Here is a 20,001-nt window from a genome sequence, read left to right as displayed (position 1 = left end):
TTCGAAAAATTAAAGCAAGCATTAACGTAAGCCCCTGTGTTGAAATTTCCTGAAAAGGATGAGAATTTAGAAATTTCAGCGGATGCTTCGGATTATGCGGTAGGAGCGGTACTTTCACAAAATCAGCAGCCCGTGGCATTTTTTAGCCGAACTTTAAATCAAACACAAAGAAACTATTCCGCGACCGAGAGAGAGGCACTTGCAGTTCTGTTAGCAGTGCAAAAGTTCCGAGTCTATTTTGGAAAGGCGCCAATAACAGTGTACTCTGATCATGCGGCGGTAACTAGATTGTACTCAGGGAAAAACTTATCCCCAAGGTTAATAAGATGGGCACTCAAGCTACAAGAATATAATCTGGTAATCAAGCATACCCCCGGAAAGGAAAATATCGTAGCAGATGCCCTATCCAGAATTAAAATAGATGAAGAAGGTAATACTGTAAAGGTGGCAATGCTCACAACATGTACAATATATTCCCGAGAAACTGTAATAACCGAACTGGGTAAGGATCCTGAGTTTGGAAGCATTTATGAGTATTTAAAGGATCCTGAAAATTTTAGCCACCAAGATATTGTGGCGATAAGAAATAGGGCGGCCCATTACGAACTAATAGATGGTCTATTATTTTATACAAAAACTACGAATTCCAACAACGAATTTCGACCTGTTATCCCAGCTAGTCTTAGATTAAATATCCTGCAGGAGTTGCATGACAGCCCTTTAGCTTCTCATGCTGGTATTCGAAAAACTATACAACGCGTGCGCGAGGCAGTCTATTTTCCTGAACTGTAAAAGTTAACAAGCGCGCATGTCCAGTCCTGCCCAACATGTCAAGCAGTTAATTATAATTATTTCCGCCCGGCCGTGTTTCTAAATAGTATTAAATCCAAATTTCCAAATGAAATAATTGGCATCGATTTATTGGGCCCTTTCCCAAAAAGTCAGTTAATTAAAAGTCGCTATCTCCTTGTTATGGTTGATCATTTTAGTAAGTGGACCGAAATTGTTCCCTTAAAACGAGCCTCCGCGAAATTAGTTACTGATTCTACTTTAAATAAATATATTTTAAAATATGGGGCGCCCCTAAAAGTTATATCGGATAATGGTCCTCAATTTGTAAGTAATGTATTTGAAGATATGTGCCAAAAACTGGGCATACGTCATTTAAAAATGGTCCCGTATCGGCCGCAATCAAATATAGCGGAACGGGTCAATAGAAATATAGTGAAAATTATCCGTAGTTATGTTAAAAATTTTCATAAAAGCTGGGATAACTATGTCAATGAATTTGCTTTCGCCCTTAGGACCGCAAAACATGATACAACGGGCAAAACTCCTGCTGAGTTATTTTTAGGCAGAAAGATTATAACGCCGTTAGATAAATTATTTTGTGTGCAACAAAGAGCCCCAGAATTTAAAATGGGTGATATAGAAAAATTAATTAAAGAAGCAAAAAAGAATACTGAAGTAGCACAGAGAAAACAGAAGCTTTATTATGATATGAAACGACGGGGAGTAACTTATAAAGTAGGGGATGAAGTGTTAAAAATTAAGCATTCACTTTCTTCAGCACCAGAAGATAAAACTGCCAAATTTTTTCCACGATTTGAAGGACCATATGTCATAGAAAAAATAACTCACGCTGTAGTGGTGTTAAAAGCCAGAAATGGTGAAACATGCTTCGCAAACATTGATCAAATAAAACCCTACTATGATCGTAATAAAATGCAAATTTTCAAAGATCTTTTGCAGGATCCGGCACGGCAGACACGGCAGGCACAAGCTCCAGAGGTGGAACAACGTCAAGCATAAGGACAAGCCATTAGGAGGCAGGAGCAATTGAAAAGAAAGTTTCCCCGTTGGAAAATTGAAGGTAACAAGAAAAAGAAGCCGTTCCACCGTCCAGAAAAGAGAGCTCACGAACACCCCCAGAATGAAGAAGGGAGAAGTACGACGAAAGCAAAGAAAGCCAGGAGAAACAACGCCAACTATAACCCGGCTCCCAACCGGAAGATCGACTCATCGGACAGGACTCTCCGCAGCAAATGTCGCCGAACTGCGGAAGGGTCACTAGCGGCCGAGGAAAAGATACAAGGAAAATTTAAACGTCCAGCAACGAGGTCCAAGCAGGAACGAGAAAGAAGTGTCCCGGTTCCGCCAAGACCAGCTGCCATCAAACGGCCAAGACCACAGGCAGAGGCGAAAATAAAGGTATTCAAGGGTGACCGAACTGGAGGAAAAAGAAAGCTTCTAGAGGAAGTAACTGAGGGGCGAGGCCGCACAAGAAGGAGGATAAATCAAACGAGAATCTTCGCTACCTTCCAGGACTGGGCTCAGAAAAGAATGTCCGAATATCACAAAGATAAGTAAAATTTTATGTTACTTTGCAAACTTAAGTTAATCTTTCATTCTTACTGCAAGTGGTAGATTTCAAGAAGTTTTACCTCATGTGAGGTCTACCTTTATGGCCAAAAAGGCGAGAAATGAGTTGTTACCGATTTTGGTATTATGTTTTTCAATTACTCGCGCGTAAAACTAAAGTTCATGTATAATAGGAATGTGTAAATACTTAAATATTGTAAAAGTTATTGTATAAATTTTATTTAAAACATTCTGGCAAGAAAGAAGTTTTAGTCTGAAAGACTTTTTGAAATGTAGTATTTCAATGTAGAAGAATTGGCACTTGCTTGGAAAAGAATAGAAGTTAACAATGTACTACTAATGTATGTTTTAAAATGCGTAAAATTAACGGCATGTTAATATGTTCTTATATACAATGTGAACTGTTATTTTAAATGTTAAGAAATACTGTGATATGGTAAAAGTGAAAGTAATGCCAAAAAATTTTAAACTCATTCGTGTGACTGTAAAAAGACCAAATTATGGTGAATATGTGTTAAAAGTTGAATGAATGTAGTTAGGCTCTCTGACGCTACACTTCAGAGTTAGCCACTTTCAGAATAGTACCTCAGGGTTTAGAGTTGAAGATAGGGTGTGTTACGAGGTCTTGTCATGTTGAATTTTAACACGTTAGTGTTTTGATTGTAGGAGGCAGTGTTGAACACGTATACATAAACACATTCGTGTTTGGTGTTCTTTTACAATACATGTCAGAGAGCACGGGGAGAGATAATTAAAATAGTCATGAATGAAATAAGAATGTTAAGAGAAATATAAATATGCATGTTACTTGCCATTTCATTGTGTAACATTTCATTAAAATAGTTTTCCTTCCAGATCTCTGGAAGGAACCAGATTTGAATAAAAGCTCCTGTTTAGATGCAGTACAGATGAAAAATTGGGTGTCCATGGAGCTGCTATTGTAAAAACAAATTTTTTTTAAAATTTCTAGTTTCTAGTGAGAAATGTTTGTAAAAGATTGGCCTCGCGTTAGATTTTAGAGCTAAAAGTTTTCAACAAGGTCGTTTTAGACCTCAGTTTCAAACTAATTAACTCTGGCGGGAAGTATGTAAGGATCTTAAGTTTTACTAACGTTTATTTTATTTTAAATCTTTACTATCACTTCTTATTTTCTACTGCCGGCCAGAATTAAAAGCGTTAACTTATTTATGCAAAATTTGTCTGGCGAACGCCAAGTACTTAAGTTGTGGCTTTTTGCCAAGCGAGAGAGAGGAAGGAGTTAGTCGAAGCAGGCCGCTTGCCTTAGAAGTTTTACTCGGTTGCTGGTTGCCTTCCAGGCCAGAGGTTTAATCCTCTTGATAATTTTAAACGTATTGTAGTGTTAACAGTTCTCTGTACTACATACGGCTTCCTGTTAATATACGGCCAATCTTCCACGTTTATTATTCCAAAGTTAAGTTAGAGTTTAGTTAAATATTTTTATATTCTTACGTTCAGACCACAAGTAGTTGGTCTCTGTATTCCGAAGTACGGAAATTATTGTAAAGAGTGAAAAATAAAAGGTTTCGTATACCCTTCCTGTGTATCTTGTTTACTTCCCACATTTATTGAACATAGCTTTAGTAAGCTCCCTGTTGAGTCAGGTCTGTGCATGTTCCCAAAGAAAGTAAGACGGAACATTGAACCTGATACCATTTACACATTTAGCCTTATATTTAACTTCTAAAACAAATTCATGCTGCATTTCTGATTCCTTTCCCAGAAAAAAATTAAATATAGTCTTATACAAATTTCGTTATTTCAAGACCTACTGACTTTATACAAATCTTATAAGGAGGAACAAATTTTCATGGTATGAAGTCCACTCAAACCAAAGCATAGGGCATTTCTACCCAGTTAAGTTTAGATACATACCAATAGTACTCCATCTCTTCTTATTTTACTCTACAGACAATTATACATATATATATATATATATATATATATTCAGAACACTCCCTTTTATTCAGTACGATTCATTTATACTACTGACACAAATTTTGCTAACTCTTTGAAATATTTTACAAAAATATCTTGTATTTTCTTACACACATCCTACTTAAATCACCGAACATACACTGAACCTTTATTTTTCCTTCATATGAAAACGTCACTCGGATTCTTAATATGATTCCACCATTTACCGCAGAAACTTTATAAACACTACTATATTTGAACTTATCACAGCCTTACTCTCTTAACAAGGTACAGAAGATTGAATTATATTTTAACTACACAGAAGAATATCCACATTGTAACGTATTATTTTAAATTTGAATTATAGTCACATTTTGTGAAGGAGAACTTAAAATCTATAATACACAGGGAATTAATATTCAGCCAAGGAAATGAAATTTATCGCCTTTTTCCTAACTTGGAATATAAAAATTTGTTAACTTGGAATATTTTTAACGTATTCATTGTAACTTAAATGAAAGATAACCATATTTTACATTGTCATAAGTTTATTCAGCAAACTTACTGAACTCTTACAGCCTTTTGAGAGGAGTTATTTGTCAGGTATGAGAAATTTAATTTATCATACCTGACAAATAACTCCTACATAGTTATGATACTTTACACGAAATATTGAGCAGACTTCCAAATAATGATCTAACATAGTAATTAACTTAAAAGACCTAACACAAATAATTTTAAGATAGAAATATCAAACTGACTTTGCTTAATAATGAAATTTTACAGCTTTTTTGACATTTAACTTCTCATAGATAGTAAATAAAATTGCACACAAATAATTATACAAAATAGGTAATAATGACAGAAACTCCATATAATGATCTACTATAGACAGCAATTTTAAAAATTTTAACACATTTTAATATGTCATAAGAAAGATCACACTTTCTAAAAGCATCATTTGAATTAAACATTGGAGTCACACAATCCTGCTCACATGTATAACATTTTTATTTATCACGAACATGGCACGTAATAAGTAAATAAAATACATTTCACAAAGTATGAAACGCATTTTCTCTTTTAACCGGCTGTACTCTTAAGAAAAGATGCAGTATGGAATGCTTCGAACCACTCGGTGCCACAGTTCCTCATTTCCCCACGCATTGATCAAAATATACGTGTACTTTAAAAATCAATTAAACAAATTCAAATGCAAGTATTCAAACGGGAATACTTCACAAATTAGATAAAAGATAGGTACACAATGAACTTAAGTGATAAACACAGAAAAGCATGTAAGGACCAAGAAACAAAAATGTATTCGCGCAGAACTTTTTAAGATAAAGTTGCTCTATTTTTTGCACATGGGTTGCATTTTTTGTTTCAGATTAAGCAAACATTCAAGATAATTACTGTATAGCTAGGGATTTTATTCACACTTGTTAGTAACGTTATTTATTAGAACAGTGATAGACATATAGGAGAAGTATGCTATATCCATGGAAAAAAAAATTCCCAAGCCGGACTGTAATAGTGAAATATAAAAAGGAATAAGAAAATACCATATTTCCAACAAAATTAGTATCTGAGTTTGCAAAACATGAACAAGAAAGGAATATTTTTTTCTGAAAATGTCCCGAATGTGATAAGTCAGGAATAAATATCTTGACTAGTTTCATGAACAGAACAGAGCATGAAAAATAATGAAGAATTTTTAATTTTATTTTGTCTGTAGTACATTTACTTATACTAAATTCTTCCACTTGGTTGACTGTACTTTACATTTAGACGCAAGTTGATAAATCAGACTGATTTTGTGTTTTAAAGCTTCAAATTCAGAAATAATACAACACAAAAGCAAAAAGATTAAAACGACAAGAGAATATACTGTAAACAACCGAACGTGATAAATGACTTTTGGGGGCTGATTTTCATGAATTCATAGATCGATAGCAAAATTTTAATGCATTGTATGTGAACTATGTTTTCAAATGTATTAAGATCACTGTTTTCCAACTTTACATAGACTTTAAGTAATTATTTAATATAAATTGATCGTTTTTCGTGCGATTTATCTACGTATTTACTTGATTTTTGCATTTTGTTTCCAATTATAATACCAAAAGGACATAAGAGAACATTTGTTTCTTGAAATCGTCCATATTTTTACCCAACTGTTATTTCTTTCATATCTTTGAAGTAACCTATAAAATACATAGTTATCTTGTACTACCCAGACAACCGTTGGTCTTGCCAATGTCTGAGTCACAAAGCTAGAGAATTTAAGTGATATTTAATCATTGCGGAGAACTTCTTACTGCGTTTTTGATGAAAATTGGCCGAATTTAGTAGTTCATTACCGATCTAGGAGCCTTTAACTATTTCTATTAAAAACAAACACACTCAGAAATTATCGTCAAGATTTTCCATACAGATATATTTGTCTAATTTTCATGCCATTGAATTTCCATTAAAATATTATTCATTGCCAGATAATTAAATTTTTGTTATTTTTCCCGCATCCGAATGCTCATTACATATTATTAACAAAATTGCAAACAAGTTAAATGAATATTTTCTGAAATACTGAACATTTCATTTCGGAAAGTTTGCATGAGTATATTCATTCTGAATCGTTTAATATTTCTTTTCCTGCAACCCAAGTAAATTTTGAACATAAAATTTTCAGTTTTGAAGAGAAACTTAATTGCGGATGGCTGCGATGTTATCGTGTTTTCATAAACAGTTTTTTGTGAAGTATCTTTTCGATAACCTTTTGAACACTTTGAAAATTACCACTTTTACATTACTGCCAGTGCAAATCATTGAGTTTTCAAATATTTTCCTATTTATCGTTTACAACGCTTCGTAAAGACTTGAGAACAAATTTTTACTAAATAGTTATATTATTTGATTTAATAATTGTGTTACACAGTTAGAAGATTTAACAACACTACTACGGTGAACCAGAAATTAAGAAAAGAAATGGAATTTTTATCTTAGTATACTATAGGAATAGATTAACTTTCTCTGACTTAGATGTATTCGAATGTAGATAATGGAGACTTTTAACTCAGCTCATACAGACTTCGAATATTTTCTTTAAGGTCACCACGATCACTGACTTGTATTGTCATAGATTTTTCTCGTAAAGACTATTTTTTAGAAGAAGTTTATATACTAATTTCATTAGAAACATGTCTAAAAATATCTCATCTTCATAAGAAACATCAACACTTTGATTTGAATTACTAGGAAAACAAGAACCATTGTTTTGTAAACATGGTTTCTCTCTGACTCAAAATTTTCTGCTCTGTCATGTTCGAAATAAACAATTAACCGTATATACCTAATATATTGCATTGATGAGATATATTATAACTTACTGCATTACATTTCATGTGAATGTGTTTATTGCATCTTTTAATAGAATCTTAAAGGCTGAAAGGAGTGTTTCATTACCAAATTTGTACTTTCTAACTTCATTCTACTGAAACGAAAACTTCATAAGCATGGCTCCGGCCCAGCAATGCAATACAAGTTGTTAAATAAAAATTTTTTCTAAACTGAGATTTTTGTCACGCACGAAATGTATTGAAAGAGCGAAAATTAGTAATATATTAGCAGTGGACTAGGAAACAAATTTTCAAAGATGATACTGTGGTATGAAAATTAATCAAAAAGTATAGCACGTAAACATTTTTCTTTGCAATAAGTTATGAAGTTTTCGTTTCAGTAGAATGAAGTTAGAAAGTACAAATTTGGTAATGAAACACTCATTTCAGCCTTTAAGACTTTATAAAAAGATGCAATAAACATATTCACTTGAAATGTAATGCAGTAAGTTAAAATATAACGCATCAATGCAATATATTAGGTATATACGGTTAATTGTTTATTTCGAACATGACAGAGCAGAAACTTTTGAGTCAGAGAGAAACAATGTATACAAAACAATGGTTCTTGTTTTCCTAGCAATTCAAATCAAAGCGTTGATGTTTCTTATGAAGATGAAATATTTTTAGACATGTTTCTAATGAAATTAGTATATAAACTTCTTTTAAGAAATAGTCTTTACGAGAAAAATCTATAGAAATGCAAGTCAGTGATCGTGGTGATCCTATAGTATACTAAGATAAAAATTCCATTTCTTTTCAGCGTAGTAGTGTTTCAGCGTAGTAGTAATTTCTCGTTCAGCGTAGTAGTGTTGTTAAATCTTCTAAATGTGTAACACAATTATTAAATCAAATAATATAACTATTTAGTAAAAATTTGATCGCAAGTCTTTACGAAGCGTTCTAAACGATAAATAGGAAAATATTTGAAAACTCAATGATTTGCACTGGCAGTAATGTAAAAGTGGTAATCTTCAAAGCGTTCAAAAGGTTATCGAAAAGGTACTTCACAAAAAACTGTTTATGAAAACACGATAACATCACAGCCATCCGCAATTAACTTTCTCGTCAAAACTGAAAATTTTATGTTCAAAATTTACTTGGGATGCAGGAAAAGAAATATTAATTGATTCAAAATGAATATACTCATGCAAACTTTCCGGAATGAAATGTTCAGTATTTCAAGAAATATTCATTTAACTTGTTTGCAATTTTGTTAAAAAATATGTAATGAGCATTCGGATGCGGGAAAAATAACAAAAATTTAATTATCTGGCAATGAATCATATTTTAATGGAAATGCAATGGCATGAAAATTAGACAAATATATCTGTATGGAAAATCTTGATGATAATTTCTGAGTGTGTTTGTTTTTAATAGAAATAGTTAAAGGCTCCTAGATCGGTAATGAACTACTAAATTCGGCCAATTTTCATCAAAAACGCAGTAAGAAGTTCTCCGCAATGATTAAATATCACTTAAATTCTCTAGCTTTGTGACTCAGACATTGGCAAGACCAACGGTTGTCTGGGTAGTACAAGATAACTATGTATTTTATAGGTTACTTCAAAGATATGAAAGAAATAACAGTTGGGTAAAAATATGGACGATTTCAAGAAACAAATGTTCTCTTATGTCCTTTTGGTATTATACTTGGAAACAAAATGCAAAATTTAAGTAAATACGTAGATAAATCGCACGAAAAACGATCAATTTATATTAAATAATTACTTAAAGTCTATGTAAAGTTGGAAAACAGTGATCTTAATACATTTGAAAACATAGTTCATATACAATGCATTAAAATTTTGCTATCGATCTATGAATTCATGAAAATCAGCCCCCAAAAGTCATTTATCACGTTCGGTTGTTTACAGTATATTCTCTTGTCGTTTTAATCTTTTTGCTTTTGTTTGTATTATTTCTGAATTTGAAGCTTTAAAACACAAAATCAGTCTGATTTATCAACTTGCGTCTAAATGTAAAGTACAGTCAACCAAGTGGAAGAATTTAGTATAAGTAAATGTACTACAGACAAAATAAAACTAAAAATTCTCCATTATTTTTTATGCTCTGTTATGTTCATGAAACTAGTCAAGATTCTTATTCCTGACTTATCACATTCGGAACATTTTCAGAAAAAAATATTCCTTTCTTGTTCATGTTTTGTATACTCAGATACTAATTTTGTTGGAAATATGGTATTTTCTTATTCCCTTTTATATTTCACTATTACAGTCCGGTTGGGGAAATTTTTTCTTTTCCATGGATATGGTATACTTCTCCTATATGTCGGTCACTATTCTAATAAATTACGTTACTAACAAGTGTGAATAAAATTCCTAGCTATACAGTAATTATCTTGAATGTTTGCGTAATCTGAAACGAAAAATGCAACCCATGTGCAAAAAATAGAGCAACTTTATCTTGAAAAGTTCTGCGCGAATACATTTTTGTTTCTTGGTCCTTACATGCTTTCCTGTGTTTATCACTTAAGTTCATTGTGTACCTGTCTTTTATCTAATTTGTGAAGTATTCCTGTTTGAATACTTGCATTTGAATTTGTTTAATTGATTTTTAAAGTACACGTATATTTTGATCAATGCGTGGGGAAATGAGGAACTGTGGCACCGAGTGGTTCTAAGCATTCCACACTGCATCTTTTCTTAAGAGTACAACCGGTTAAAAGAGAAAATGCGATTCATACTTTGTGAAATGTATTTTATTTACTTATTATGTGCCCTGCTCGTGATAAATAAAAATGTTATACATGTGAGCAGGATTGTGTGACTCCAATGTTTAATTAAAATAATGCTTTTTGAAAGTGTGATCTTTCTTATGACATATTAAAATGCGTTAAAATTTTTAAAATTGCTGACTATAGTAGATCATTATATGGAGTTTCTGTCATTATTACCAATTTTGTATAATTATTTGTGTGTAATTTTATTTACTATCTATGAGAAGTTAAATGTCAAAAAAGCTGTAAAATTTCATTATTAAGCAATGTCAGTTTGAAATTTATATCTTAAAATTATTTGTGTTAGGTCTTTTAAGTTAATTACTATGTTGGATCATTATTTGGAAGTCTGCTGAATATTTTGTGTAATGTATCATAACTGTGTAGGAGTTATTTGTCAGGTATGATAAATTAAATTTCGTTCTCAAAAGGCTGTAAGAGTTCAGTAAGTTTGCTGAATAAATTTATGACAATGTAAAATATGGGTATCTTTCAGTTAAGTTACAATGAATACGTTAAAAATATTCCAAGTTAACAAATTTTTATATTCCAAGTTGGGAAAAAGGCGATAAATTTCATTTCCATGGCTGAATATTAATTCCCTGTGTATTATAGACTTCAAGTTCTCCTTCACAAAATGTGACTATAATTCAAATTTAAAATAATACGTTACAATGTGGATATTCTTCTGTGTAGTTAAAATATAATTCAATCTTCTGTACCTTGTTAAGGGAGTAAGGCTGTGATAAGTTCAAATATAGTAGTGTTTATAAAGTTTCTGCGGTAAATGGTGGAATCATATTAAGAATCCGAGTGACGTTTTCATATGAAGGAAAAATAAAGGTTAAGTGTATGTTCGTTGATTTAAGTAGGATGTGAGGATGTGTGCAAGAAAATACAAGATATTTTTGTAAAATATTTCAAAGAGTTAGCAAAATTTGTGTCAGTAGTATAAATGAATCTTACTGAATAAAAGGGAGTGTTCTGATATATATATATATATGTATAATTGTCTGTAGAGTAAAATAAGAAGAGATGAAGTACTATTGGTATGTATCTAAACTTGACTGGGTAGAAATGCCCTATGCATTGGTTTGAGTGGACTTCATACCATGAAAATTTATTGCTGCTTATAAGATTTGTATAAAGTCAGTAGGTCTTGAAAAAACGAAATTTGTATAACGAAAATTTTCCCCCCTTTAAATTTTTTTTTGTTACATTTTATTTTACCCTTAACTTTTTTCCCTTGTTCTAAATACAACATCATGTTTCATTTCCATTTCTCCAAACGTAAACTTACCTACATTTGTCCGTCTTTGAAATTTTAAGCTGGAATTTACATTCATATAAGTATATTTAATATTTTGGGGGAAAATGAATCAGAAATACAGCATGAATTTGTTTTATAAGTTATATATAAGGGTAAATGTGTAAATGGAAACTGTAAAAATTACATTTGTTAGACATAGTTTGGTGAAGCCTTTGAATAAAAGCAAGACGTGTAAAAGAAAATCAGCGAAGTTTTGTATAGTTGGCCAAAATGTTAATACAGTCATTAATAGTTAGTACAATACATTAGAAGGAAAAGTTCTGAGTATCTCCAACTTAGTAGTAAAAAAGCAAGAAAAGTAGTATTCCAGTTAAACTATATAGAGTATATAGTTAAACTATATAGAATGAACATTGTGTATATTGGTTTAAAGTTACAGAAAATATTATCTAGTGAAGTTATATGCATGTAAATTCCAGCTTAAAATTTCAAAGACGGAGAAATGTAGGTAAGTTTTCGTTTGGAGATATGGAAGTGTAACATGATGTTGTACTTAAAACAAGGGGAAAAAGTTAAGGGTAAAATAAAAATGTAACAAAAAAAATTAAAGGAAAGGGAAAAAAAAATTTACTTTTGGAAGTAAAATGCATAAAGGAAAAACAAAAGACTGCATTTGTGTAAACAAAAAACTCAAAAAAAAAATTAACTTATGAAACTAAGTATTACTTTTGTAAAAAATAAAGTTAAAAATGTAGTAACACCTTTTTTTAAAATAAAAAGCGGAAAGGAAAAAGTAAATTTGTAAAAATAGATATTACTTTTGTAAAAAAAAAGCGTTTAAACAAAAAAAAAACCTTTTTAAAGTAAAAAAGTTAAATGTAAATAAAAAAATAAAATAAAAATACAGAAAAAGAATAAATTTGGAAAAAAAAAACATTTGCAATATAAAAAGTGAAAAGGAAAAAAATAAATTTGTAAAAATAAAATATTACTTTTGTAAAACCAAAAAAAAGAAAGTTAAATATAAAAAAAAATTAAAGCAAAAATAGAAAAGGGAATAAATTTGAAAAGAAAAAAGAAAAAAAAAACTTTGCAAGATAAAATGTCAAAAGAAAATTTAAATTCACTTTTGTGGAAGTAAACGTCAATTTGCGAAAGTTAAAAATAAAATTTATGTTTAGGAAAGGAAAAAAAAATGAAATAAAAAATTAATAAATTGACTAATAACTTAAAAATAGTAAGAATGAGATGAAAAATGAAAACAATTAAAAATATCTTAATAATAATAAAAAAATTAAACTGTGGGAAAATCTTACATTTAAAACAGCAATGAATAAAGTAATGATTAAGAAGCCAAAAGAAATCGTACCCGTCGTGTAAAAACAAATGTGTGACGCGGTTTTCATGTCAAAGCGAATGCGCAGACTTTCAGCCTTATGACATCAATGGTGCAAAAAAAGTGAAAGGAACAAAGAGGGTTTAAAATAACAGGTCTGATAAGACGACCGGGTAGCCATGTGGTAACGTTCAGGTCTTTCATCTCAGAGATGGCGGTTTCGAATCCCGGTCGTGGAGTTATTTTTAAAATTCAGGGAAAATAATATTAAATTCCATAAAAATTAATTAAAGGTAATAATTAAAATAATGACGTACTAAATAATTAAAATGCTTATTAAAAAAGAGTAAGTAATTAAAAATTAATGACGTATTAAATAATTAATCACGTGTTAAATAATTAAAAATAATAAATTAAAAGTGATGTCATGCCAAACACGTGGCTCCAGAGCTCGTTGGCACAAAAAATAAAAACTTTGAAAACATAAAATCGTTGCCACAGAATAAAAACGAAAGTTTGATGATGTCATTCCATCGCGTGATACAATATGGAGCTGGTGTCGTCACTTCCGATTCCAGGCCCCTCTGGATACCGCGCACGCCCTTTTCTATGACGTCACTTCCGTTCGCCGGTTACGGGCGCTTACTACTTTTGTATAAAAACTTTATTGATATTATAAAACATGTAATATCTAAGAGAAAAATTGTCTGCAGCGCAGTGCGGCTAAGAACACTATTCTACTGAAACATAAACATGAATAACTGTTGCCATTCACACAAACTTAATAGTAAAATAAAGCATGTTGCCAGTAACAAGATTATTGTAAATCATAACATAAAAATAAACAGTGAGCAAATAAATAAGACAAAAAAAATAACTGCAAATATTAAATATACATCCAACAGTATTTTTTGCTCAGGTACTTCAATCCAGGCTCAAATTCCAGCAACGCGCTGGCTGCATTGCGTTTCTGTGGTTTTCCCCATGAACACTATAAATACAAGCCACTTTTCTTTAAAATCATCCTACACGAAGGGCTTCTTCATTTAAACTAATAGCCCTCCTTTGCTTAGCTATAATCAACTAAACGTCAAACGTTATTAACCTTTGTTTACGTCTTTGATTAAGTAGACGAATGATATAAATGCTCATGACACTTATTAGAAATTATTATTAACAGGTAGGTATTGTGTTTAAGCGGTTTGTTGCGCCTGCGCGCGCATTTCATTACTAGCGTCGGCGTATGCGCCTTGAGCTCTTGGAGTTTGTGAGCTAAGAGCGTGTGAGAGAATCCGTGGCTTCGAGTGGCCATGAACGATGTAAATTAATGAGAATAAAAGTGAGATGTGATACAGTCCATTGTTCTTGAGTTTATTAAATTATAGTGTAGTGCCTGTGCAAAACATCGTGGTCCGTCATGGGCCAGAGAGCTATGGATTATGAGTTATTTACAAGTAACAAGTAAGTCAGCAGTTTCGATTTAAGAATAAAGGGCCATTTTGTTATTTTGAGATGCTGTGTAAGAGTTTTGAGAAAATGTATATACTGTGTTACTGTGTTTAAGTAATTGAGAAGAATTACTTATTATCTTGTGTTATTTCATTAAGAGTACAATGTTGATAGAAGGTGCACTTAAAGAGGATATAAAGCTATTGGCTTTAGAACTGAATATAGAATTACGTGAAAAGATAACTGTTATAGATTTAAATTTAGCGATTAAAAGTAGTGAAGCTTTTAAATCCGATCCAAATTAGGCAATAGAGTTGGGTAATTCCATAGTAAAGCATCGTAAATCTGAAGAAGCTAAAGTATTACAGTTAAAACAAATTAAATTAGAGAGATGTAAAACAGAACTGGAAATTGCTCGATTGCGAGCTGAAACCAAAAGTGTTAATAATGATCAAAACGAAACTAAAGGAGAAAGTTCCGATTCCTTAGATTCTCTTATTAAAAGTATAAGAACACTAACATTGAAGGTTCCGAGTAAACCTGAAAACTGGAGTTATTTTTCTCGTCTTTGGAAAAAAGCTTTCGCGACAAAAAATTTTCCTGAGAAATCTAAAGCGGAAATATTGTTAAACTTGTTAGGGGAACGGGCTTCGAACATTATCGTGTATATTAGAGATGAAGAGCTAAGTGACTATGAAAAAGTAAAAGCTATTATTCTAAAAGAATAAAAACCTACACCACAAATTGTTTTAGAAAATTTTAAAAAGGCTCAACGCCTAAATGAGTCCCATGTGCAGTTCGTGTCGCGATTAACCACAAATTTCGAATATTACTTAAAATTGAGGAAAGTGTCTGATTTTGAAACTCTGAAGCAGTTAGTAATATCAGACAAATTGTTTGAGACATTAGATCGAGAAACGTAAGCCCATATTTCTGTAGGGCAAGCTAAAAGTTGGTTTCCGCCTCAACAAATGGCAAAGAAAGCAGATTTATTTTTCACATCCCGCGAAAAGTCCCTTGCCGCAAGTGTGGACAGTTTTCAAAAATCTCGCAACAATTACAAAACGTCGAAAAATGTTTAAAAGGTATTCCTTACCGATGTAAAAGGTTTAAAGTGTGTTCTTTGTGAGGAGAATCATTTTTTGGCTAAATGCCCGAATTTCTTGAAACAACCGGTGAATGATCGGGTTGAAATCATCAAAAGTCATAAATTATGTTTTAATTGTCTAGTCTTAAATCATTCTGTCAAAAACTGCAAATCAAAGTTTTCGTGTTCCGTTTGTGGGAAAAGACACCACGTGACACTGTATTTTCCAGTAGAAAATAAATCATCGAAAGAGAAGGGAAAAAATAAAAACGAAACAGCAAGTAGTTCCAGTGTGCTTTTCCCCCTAGCGCCAGACTTTCTGCCTAACAGCGGTAATACTCTACTTACAGCGACCAGTGTAAACAGATCCAAAAAAAGTGTTCTTCTGAGCACGGCTATTTGCTTTATTAGTGATGGTATGGGTAAGCTACATCCAGTCAAAACATTACTTGATAGCGGCAGTACTTCATCGTTTATAAGCAGAGACTGTGCAAATAAATTCAACTTTGATTCTGAGAAGGTAAACATTGCGATTTCCGGATTAAGTGACTCCTTGTTTACAATTCGGAAAAGAGTTTCGGCATGCATTAGCAATAAAGATAAAAGTTACATGTGACATTTAGACTTATTAGTAGTACCAAAAATCACGCAAGACTTGATTCTTTCAAGGAAAATTGATATTAAAATGTAGGAGTTTTGTAACATAAAATTAGCTGATGAGAATTTTAATGTTCCAGAACGTACAGAGATGCTTTTAGGAGCTGAGGTTTTCTTTGAGATATTAAAATCTGAACAAATTCACTATGAAAACTCGAGTCTTATTTTACAAAACAGCGTGTTCGGGTTTATAGTGTCGGGAAGCGTTACATCAGAAGAACAGAGCCGCGTACATTGTGGCTTAATGAAAACATCTAATGACTTAGAACAAACAATGAGAAAATTTAGGGAAATAGAGAATGTTGAAATAGCCATTCAAAAAAAATAAAGAAACAGCAATATGTGAAGAACATTATGTGCAAACTCATAAGCGGAATGAAGAAGGGAGTTACATTGTAACAATGCCACTAAAGGAAGATCCTATTTGCTTAGGAAATTCAAAAGATGTTGCCTTTGAGAGATTAAATTCCCTATGGAAAAGATTAGTTAAAGACCCTGCATATTTGAGTCTGTATCAGGATTTTTTAAAGGAGTATGAAGAGCTTGGGCATATGACTGAGGTTGAAGAGAAAAATGAGCCTAGTGTAGTGTACTATATGCCACATCATGGGATATACCGACCTCAAAAAACAACAACTAAATTGAGAACAGTGTTTAATGCATCATATTTAACATCAAATGGAATTTCGCTAAATTCTTTACAACGTAATGGAGGGGTTATTCAAGATGACCTCTTTTCAATCATGCTTAGATTTAGAAAGTACCCATTCGCATTTACGGCGGATATTAGAAGAATGTATAGAATGATTAAAATTAACCCTGAACAGAGATGCTTGCAGGGAATCCTGTGGAAAAAAGAAAATGATGCACCTGGGAAAATCTACAAGCTTAATACTGTGACTTACGGTACAGTTAGTGCGCCATACTTAGCTATGAGAACTCTTAAACAATTGTCGATTGATGAAAATTTCCATTAGCTCCGCCAGTCTTACTTAAAAAAATTTATATGGATGATGTGCTTAGTGGAGCGGAATATTTGAGTACAGCTAAGGAGCTTAAATCTCAGTTAACTGCAATACTGAAGAGTGCAGGAATGACACTGCACAAGTGGTGCAGTAATCATGCTGAACTTGCGGAAGAAGATCACTCCTATTCCTTTCCTAATGAAGCAGAGTCTACAACACTTGGAGTGTCTTGGAGGTCTAGAAGAGACTGTTTCTGTTTTAGAGTGAAACTCGATAATGACATAGTTGTTACCAAACGACAAATATTGTCCACAATTGCAAGATTGTTTGACCCGATTGGTTTACTAGGGCCAATCATAAGTAAAGCCAAAATATTCCTCCAACGGTTGTGGTTGTTAAAGCTGAATTGGGATGAACCACTACCAAAAAAGGAAGCTGATAAATGGAAGAAGTTCTCTACTGAACTGGAAGTTTTAAGTAAAATAGAAATTGAAAGGTTTATTCTTATTGCAGAAGTAGACTATGTGTAACTTCATGGATTAGCAGATGCCTCTGAGGTAGCATACGGAGCAACCATATATTGCAAGTGCCTTTCGAGTGATGGAGAAGTGAAGACAAGGCTAGTGACGAGTAAATCCAGAGTCTCGCCTATTAAACGAGTTACAATCCCGAGACTGGAGCTTTGTGCGGCAGTCCTACTTGCAAAGTTAATTGTTAGAGTAATATCTGCATTAGAGATTCCTGTGAACAAAGTGTATCTGTGGAGTGACTCCATGATCGTGCTTTCATGGATACAAAAGGAACCTTACCAGTTGAAGACATTTGTTGCAAATCGAGTGGCAACAATTCAAGAGTTGACTAATGGTCATCAATGGCGTCATGTGTCATCAAAGGAGAATCCGAGTGATCTTATATCCCGAGGTTTGGATCCCAGTAAACTTCTACAAAATGATATGTGGTGGAAAGGCCCTCTGTTCCTGAGACACGACGACTATCCAAATAGAGAGATTCCGGTGGAAGTCATTGTGAAGGACTTTCCAGACGAACTTAAAATCCTTAGTGAATCTAATATTTTTCTTAATGTGAAAGCTAACCTTTTCATTGAGGATTTCTTAAATTTAAGTAACAACTACACTAAAATTATTCGTGTTTTAAGTTTTATTTTTAGGTTTGTAAACAACTGCAAGGGGAAGGACAAGGTTTCAGGTCCTCTTCAGAGCTCAGAATTAAAATTAGCTGAACTTAAACTGGTTAAGCTAATTCAAGATAGTGAATTTAAAAAAGAAATCTCAAGCCTTGAAAAGGAGGGTAAGGTACCTCCAGATAGCAAGGTAAGACGTGTTTTTCCATTTTTAGATCAATATGGAATTTTACGAGTTGGAGGCAGATTAGCTAATTGTAAGTTGAATTTTGATAGAAAATTTCCTATAATCTTACCAAAGAATCATAAGTTGACTAATCTAATTATTGTGTTCAAAGCAAAACCAGTGCCCTGTCAACAACTTATGGGTCATTTCCCTCAAGAAAGAGTCAGCCCGAATTTTCCATTCAATTGTGTTGGAGTTGATTTTTTTTTTTTTTTTTTTTTTTTTTTTTTTTGTCCTTATTTTATAAAATACCCACATCAGAGAAAAGGTCGCCTTAACAAGGTGTATGTGTGCATTTTCGTTTGTTTTGTTAACAAAGCTTGCCATCTTGAGTTGGAAACAGACCTGTCTGGTCAAGCATTTATTGCAACCTTAAAGCGTTTTTTCAGCAGGAGAGGCAAGTGTGCACGCATATTTTCAGATAACTCAACCAATTTTGTTGGTAGTAATGCAGAATTAAAGAAATGGAATAGGCTAGTCAGCAAACCAGATGATGAATTAGGTAATTATTTATCGAGTGAGAGTATTGATTGGTCGTTCATTTCCCCTAGAGCTCCCAATCATTGAGGTCTTTGGGAGGCAGGTGTCAAATCTGTTAAGTTTTATTTGAAACGCGTAGTAGGCAATTTAAAACTAACCTATGAGGAGTTTCTTACAGTAATTGCTCAAATTGAAGGCATTTGAATTCTAGGCCCTTGCATCCTTTATCATCTGAACCAGAGGATTGTGATATCTTGACACCAGGCCACTTCCTGATAGGCAGACCTATCACGGCTATTGCAGAACCTAATATTTTAAACGTTAACGATAATAGATTAAAGAGCTGGCAAAAATTGACTAAAATAGTGCAAACAAATTGGAAGTATTGGAGAAATAACTATTTGAGTGCAATGCAAGAAAGAACTAAATGGTTCTTTGAAAAAGACAATAAGGTTAGAGTAGTTTCAGTGAAAACGAAAAGAGGTATTTTTAAGAGATCAATTAATAAAATTTGTCTTTTACCTATGCCAAATTAAACAAAAAGTATGTTTGTAATTAATTATTGTATTTTCTTATTATAGTAGTTTGATTTTGTTGATGTTATTAATTGATGTTTACAATTATTTACTTGTATTTCGTATTGTCACTCTGTAATTTTTTATTGTAAGATTTAATTTTGAATGATTACATCATGTCAAGGCGGGCGGTACGTTGCGCCTGTGCGCGCATTTCATTACTAGCGTCGGCGCATGCGCCTTGAGCTCTTGGAGTTTGTGAGCTAAGAGCGTGTGAGAGAATCCGTGGCTTCGAGTGGCCATGAACGATGTAAATTAATGAGAATAAAAGTGAGATATAATACAGTCCATTGTTCTTGAGTTTATTAAATTATAGTGTAGTGCCTGTGCAAAACACGGTTCTTTCGTATAATGTCCGAA

The sequence above is a fragment of the Stegodyphus dumicola genome, chromosome X1 (assembly GCF_044657685.1).
Source record: "Stegodyphus dumicola isolate Sdum_Otavi_A_Nest chromosome X1, ASM4465768v1".
In the NCBI taxonomy this organism is placed as follows: Eukaryota; Metazoa; Arthropoda; class Arachnida; order Araneae; family Eresidae; genus Stegodyphus; species Stegodyphus dumicola.
This window is presented reverse-complemented; position numbering follows the sequence as displayed.